Raw genomic sequence first — 6,937 nt, 5'->3', positions numbered from 1 at the left:
TTTTAAGCTGTGAAAGCAACTAATTAAAACGTTCACTAGTGGCTATGAAGCAGCGCAATATGACACAGCACCACTACAAAGTCATATTTATGGAAAGCCAATGATTAATGTGCACACAAGCCATATCCGTCACATATGCGCGACCATGCGCGACAACTTCCACTACCCACAAGCTGCTTCTCATCTTCGTTCTGAGAGCAATAACGCGAGTGCCTGTTATGTTCCGCCCTTCCGCTACAGCAAAGCATGCAAGTATTCATGGTCTAGGCACTCCAGTAACTGTTCGTGTAATTCATTCGAACTAAACGAATGCAAAGCTCGAACTGGCTGGCCATGGAATCAGCCTTCTTGCTGTAAGTTTGCGTCCTCATTTCCAATCTCTAACCGCTTATTAGCGCCTGTTATGAGCCAGTCGCATCATTGCTCGATGAATTCTGAAGCAATCCACCCTTGTCAGCGACAATATACAGCCAGTTCCGCCTTCACACGAGTGCGCCGATACGGCACTTCACTGTACCGATACTCCGTCGCTGCAGCAGACGGCGGAGGAAGCCGCTTCGCCGGCGTCGTCCGCGATGCATCTCGGGATTGCACCCCGGCGCACCGTCGACTTTCACGGTGCGCGATGGGGCAACCAAAAATTGCCCCGCGACGGTGCGCCCCGGTTTATCGAGGACAGATGGTGCGCACCGGTGCGGTTTATCGAGGATGAAAAGGCGCACCGGTGTGCCCTGGTGTGCACCGGTGCGGTTTATCGAGGATGCTATGGGATATATCCGTTGTCGGCCGCGTCCTCCGCCAGGTGCTTGCCCTTCGCGTTGCTTCGCGTTGCTTTTCGCGAAGGTGCTTCGCGTTGGGGTTATATCAAAGGTGCTTCGCGTTGCCTTTGATATAACCCCAAGACTGGTCTGCCGCGTTGAAATCGCCGCACACGAGCAACTTGGCCTCTTTTGCTTGCGCGCTTGCCTTGCTTAAGAGTGCCCGGAAGCGTTGTTTGCGTTTGCTCGGGTTGCTATAGATATTGAGCGCATAGATTATCTCCTTCTTTTTCACCTTTTTTCCGATCACAACCTCCACGAACGCGTGGTCCATTGCGATGTTCTCGAGCTCTATTTCTAATGCGATGTGTGTTTTCTTGGTCATGAGGCATAGGCCTCTGCTATCCTCTTTTGTCTACCAAATTGTCCTGTATCCATAAATAGATAAAGAATTTTGGCAGAAAGAAAGTGGAGAAACAATGCCCGCAGGGTGGTATCAGAACTCACGACCTTCAGAATACTCGTTTGGTGCGATGACCACTACGCTACCGGCGGGGCTGTTTTTCCCCTCCACACTATCGGGTATTTATGTTAAGGGATTTGTTGCCTGCGCTCAAGGGTCGTAGCCAGTGCCACTCGGACTACTCAGGGTGAAGGGTGCTTTCTTTTTAACCCCCGGGCCATGGCTCGAGTGTCTACAACATGTCGAGAGTGCTCGACCAGCGTTGAACCCTCTTAAGCTCCCTATGGCACCAAGACTGCCAGAACAGAGGCCCTCGCTATGCATGTAGCGAATCAGAATGGGAAATGAAGAGTTCGTTGAGTTCAGACAGAAATAAGGGTTGGAAGTCAAGAAAACCTAGGAAAGCAAAGGGGAGAATGCGGTAGGTCATTGAAACAGATAAATAATTTGGATATACAGAAAGAAAGTGGAGGCAAAATGCCCGCCGGGTGGGATACGAACCCACGACCTCCAGAATGCGCGTCTGGTGCGATGACCACTACGCTACCGGCGGGGCTTTTTCCCCTCCACTTTCTGTGGTATTTCGGTTCAGGTATTTTTGTTTCCTGTGCTTGGGGGTGGTAGCGAGCGCCACTCGAACTACCTTCTTTTTTTCCTCCGGGCCGTGAGTCGAGCGTCTACGACATGTCGAGAGTGGTCGACCAGCGGGGAACCCTCTCAAGCTACCTATGGCACCAAGACTGCCAGAACAGAGATCCTCGCTATGCATGTAGCGAATCAAAATGGGAAATGAGGGGCTCGTTGAAATAACCCATCAGATTAGCAGTCCCGATCGGTCCCGACATAGCTCCCATAAGATATAATGTATTGCGAACCCCGCTGTGGGCCCGTTCCCATATGATGCGTCGCAACCTGACACTCGGAAGCCGCTTGGGCACCGCCTTTTTGGCTTTTGATGAGTCTTGGCCAGGATTTGTTACTGAACTGGCTACAAGAAGCCGCAAGCGAGTTGGAGCGGCCGTCACTACACTCTTAGTCAATTCCTGGTTATACGACCCGCATGCAGGCGGGCCGCCGCGTCATTTTAAAGCCGCTTATAAAGCGGCGGTTCAGGCGGCCTCGCGCGCAAGCGGCCCGCCAAACATGCGGCCCACCGAACACGCGGCCGGCGTTTAAGCGGCCGTATTGAGGGCCGCCTAACCAGCGGGCCACCTAAACACCGGGCCGTGTGTTCGGCAGGCCACTGGCCGTAATTTTTTTACGCGGCCCGTTATGCTAATTTATTCCCGCTTACGACGCGGCCCCCAAATCATACGGCCCCTCAAATAAGCGGCCTTGTTGCTTTCCACCAAAAAAAGAAGAAAAAACCAGCCAATCTGCCAGAATTGAGTTTATCCGGTTTTTTTTTTTTGCTCGCATTGCCAGGTCAACATCAGCATCCCGTGACGAATGCTCTAACACATGTTACATCATACGAGACACACAAAGTGCACATAGGCACATACACACAACCCTACGGAGATTCGAACCTGGGTCTACTACAACACATGAAGAGGCGGGTATCATAACCACTGCTCCACGACCCACGGGTTGCTGGGGAGGGCAAACATGGGCTTATAAGTATTCTGCACGCTGTTGCGCGTCAAGCAGGAGTCTTAAATAACACATTCCGCTGCGAGTGACTTTCTTTAGACCACCGTTTTCGAATCACTCTACTAAAGAGGCATAATACTACGGTTTGGAGGGCTTTAAGTACATTGTTACGAGCGGAAACCTTTTGTTATGCTGTGTGCCCGTTTCAACAGTATGATGCGCCATGCGGTGATTTATTCCATCGATGCAAACGGAATTGATAACAGTTTTTCTGCCTTGTAACCAAAAGTATTCTTGGCCATTGGCGGAAAGTGCCTCCTATGACAATGAATGCAAATAACTAGCACGTAAGGCACACTGTCGTGCTGAACATAAGAGCTGTTTGGTCACGAGTGGCAAGTATACCAAGCATTAAATGGTGTACTGAATTTTTTCTCCTCGTCGTAGCTCTTCTGATGGTGCGGTTACATGCCTTCACCTTTATTTTTGTAAGAGGGGGCGGTAGTAAATTGCGTCTGTGGTAATGTAATGAACCAATAATAAATTACTCATTCTATATAACATTGTGTCGCGACGCCAGCAGAATTGCTGCGTCGCCTGAAGAATTGGTGATCGCGAGCACACAAAGAATATCTTAGCGTTTTCTCGCGCAGACCGGATAGGCGCTCGGCCGTGTAACTTGTAACCCCCTGCATTTCCAAAAAAATGCAGTTTTCGCGGAAGTTCCACCTTTAATCGTTATGATATCGTAAAAAATCATTGGTCGAATTAAATTTTGAGAACAAAAAATAAAAAATATATAAAAAAATGACGGAAACTGGCGAACAGTATAACACCTTGCATTTCCACAATAATGCATATTTTGCGGAAATTCCACTTGTAATCGTTATGATAGCGTACATCGAGAGAATTGGCCGAACATAATTTTGAAAAACGAAAAACCAAGACAAATATAAAAAATACGGAAAATGGTGAGCCGTGTAACGCCTTTCATTTACAAAAAAATGCAGATTTGGCGCAAGTAACACCTGTGATCGTTATAATAGTGTAAATGGAGATAATTGGATGGACAGGACTTAGAAAAATCAAGAAATTTGGCTCTAAAAGACTGACACTCAAGAGAAGCGCCATAAGAATGCTGAGCATTAGTAGACAATTCTCTTAATTTCTGCAATTTTTTAAGTGGCCTCATTTAACTCGCGCTTCCGTTATTAACGAGTTATATTATTGTACGCGGAAGCGCATGGTCGCGGTTGAGCATTTTCAACATTTTCAAGGTCGTTCACCAAAACCATTGCACTTGGTAATGAACGCACACTTGTGCATCTGAAGTTTAGACCGTATAAAACAATGCCACCAATAAATGGGTTACAATGGCTGCAATTGCACTAACACATTCGTGATTTGTGCACTTCTGGAACACGTTCATGACCTCAATTGTCATGCAATGAGGTTTTACCTTTATAATCTCAGTGTTTTGCCACCTGATCTATCAGGCCTCAATGCAAATACCATGAATTAAAAAAAAAAACTCCCTATATTTATAATGCCATGTTACAAGCACAGCTGTAAAGCAAATATCTGTATACATTAAACCTATCCGGATCTTGAAGTGATAGTCTACTCATACGCGCTTGGGACATGAACAGAGAGCTGAGTTGGGTATGTAAATTTTAAGTATTTTGTCATTCTCGAATTCATGAGCATGCACAAGTGTGAGATTAAAATGACATGAATGACACCATGTCGAAGGAACGATGTTTTCTTTTTATTTGATATCAAAAATACAAATACGAACACGAAATACTTATACTGAAATACCAAATACAAATATTAGCAGATTGCCCTTATGGAACACACAAATGAAAATATTCTTTTGTGGAAGAGCAAATAAGGACCTGTCAAGATAAAATTATTTTTTTCATTTATGGAATTTTCAGCAGCTTGCTGAACAGGGAGGAAACTCATCTTTTTTGCAGGCTGCTGACTGTATAAAGCCCAATGTTTGGCCTAAAGCTAACGGGTATACCTCATGTCCTAATGTAATATATTACCAAACAAAGAAAAAGTACTTTCTCCGGGCTTCAATTATGGTTCAGGTGAGGTGAGGTGACTGTGAAAGGGAAAGAGGTTCTCAGCCTGCACCACATATGTATCGCAGGGAGAGAAAGGGAAGAGGAGGGGGTAGAAATACACCACTTCCGATGATGTAGAAGGCCTTTGTAGAATCCCCCCCCCCCCCAGCAATCTTTGGGCCGGGAGCTGCTGCTTCTGGGATTTCGTCGCACTGTAATGGAAACAGCGTTGTAAACATTTCAAAAACATCGAGTTACGGGTAGCATTCTGTTGTGTTGGCACTGCGTGAAGAAAAGAAACGGCAGTTGAAAAAGTGACCAGGTACAAAATTGTGGCGTTATTTATCGGCGGTAAAACAGTATAGCCTGTAGGGGCGCAGCAGAAGTATCACCAACACCTTAGCAGATATGTGAAAATATCATAAATCAGGCAAGTGCATCGCTGTAGTTTAGGCAATTATTTCTTTCTTACTGCTTTATATTCAAAAACTCTCCAAAAGGACGTTTTCTTCATATACATAGGAAGGCCGAGCGCTTTTTCAGTGCAAAGGCGTGCGAGAAAACTTTGGCATAATTTTATTTGACGCCGGCACGTCAATTGGACGTCGTAAAAAAACACTGTTCGCTGTTACACGCGGAGGGTAATGTGCCCTAGTTTCTTTTTATGAAACAATTTCCACCAATAGTATGGCGCAAAACATTTTATGAAAGGTCGAATAAAACTGCTAGCAATATCTTTTGCTAAAGCATAGGTAAACTGCGCGCACCGACCAACAGCCAACGCATCTGTAACCATGGCCTCCTGTTAAACGCCTTTACAGGAGGCTGAGTAACAACATCAGAAGCCACCGCTTTGAGCAACCTCCACGCCGGCACCGCGCCGCGTTTGCGCTGCCAATGCATCATGTTTCTGCAAACCGCGAGTTGACACTCCAGACAGACGACAGCCGTGCCGAACACAACAAGATGGAGGCTGGTGTTACTCATGAATGTTGCTTCATTTGAAAACTTTACTACTTAAACGCACCGTAAGAAACTTTCCAAATCGCCACAGGATCCAGACTACTCAACTTGCCAGAAAATTCACTAGCCGAAACGACGACGCGAAAATCAAACTGTGTTTTATGTGGCTTGACCTCGACAATGGGACGTGTGTAAAAATGCAAATTCTTTATGTCACCGCGGTATACTCATTACGGCAACGGAAGTACCCCACATGTACAAGCGTTTTCGTTTTTCTCCTGGATCCCAAAACGGCCGCCGCACTGGGAAACCGAATCCTCTCTATAAGCACGTCAAATTTACCGTACGATCCCGGGTATCGGAGAATGGTTTTGGCGCGGGCTTCTTACGACGACGCAAAAGGCATAATTTCGTGGTCCTTGCTATATTGTCTGCAAACACAAATTCTTACAGTCTGCGCTCCCCCACCCCTCGAAAAAAAAAGAAATCCAGGGACTTACCTATCCGCTCGTGTTCAACCGGGCTATGCCCGTAATACACACACCAGCCGGCTTGACATGGCGCCGCTGCTTGGCTTGCGTTCCCGGTGGCCGGTGTAACAGGGTCGGTGTAACAGGGGAAGCAACTGCAGTTGCTTTCCCTGTTACACTGATTTCGGTGCACACATTTGATGTCAGCGGAAGCGAACGTGGTCAAGAAAGTGTGAGCGCTCGGAACTGAGTATGAACTATACAGAGCATGTGTCAAAGCGCGGGACCCCAACTTGCTCCGCGCTGAAATTACGCGCTAAAGACAAATCACCGGACCACAACATATAACTGGTAGCGAAGCTTCCATAGAAGGCCATACGTTCAGAAAATGGCGGCTCTTAAGCTGCTCATGGGGCTTAGCGCCATCTGTGTGAGGAGGGAACACTTCCGGCGGAACAAAAAATAAACAGGATGTGACGCAAGATCCGGTCAGAAAGTGACGTCATTTTGGTGGCATTAGCGGGAAAATTTGACTTCAAAATAGCCTTAGCAGGACTCTGATCGCTGAGGGCTCATGTAATTGCCATCTGACGCAAGTTGGCGAGCCCTTGGCGT

At 46.8% G+C, this 6,937-nt stretch overlaps 1 non-coding gene across 1 annotated transcript; it reads right to left on the bottom strand.

The window, feature by feature from the left end:
• Positions 1-1,701: 1,701 nt before the first annotated feature.
• Positions 1,702-1,774, bottom strand: Trnaa-cgc (transfer RNA alanine (anticodon CGC)). The gene has a single exon. It is a non-coding gene; the product is annotated as a tRNA-Ala (tRNA).
• Between the last annotated feature and the right edge of the window lie 5,163 nt (positions 1,775-6,937).

This window comes from Haemaphysalis longicornis, unplaced genomic scaffold (assembly GCF_048455015.1).
Source record: "Haemaphysalis longicornis isolate Haplotype H1 unplaced genomic scaffold, Haemaphysalis longicornis Haplotype H1 scaffold_1, whole genome shotgun sequence".
Taxonomy (NCBI): domain Eukaryota; kingdom Metazoa; phylum Arthropoda; class Arachnida; order Ixodida; family Ixodidae; genus Haemaphysalis; species Haemaphysalis longicornis.
The sequence above is the reverse complement of the archived record's forward strand: the minus strand, read 5'-3'. Positions and strand labels throughout refer to the sequence as shown.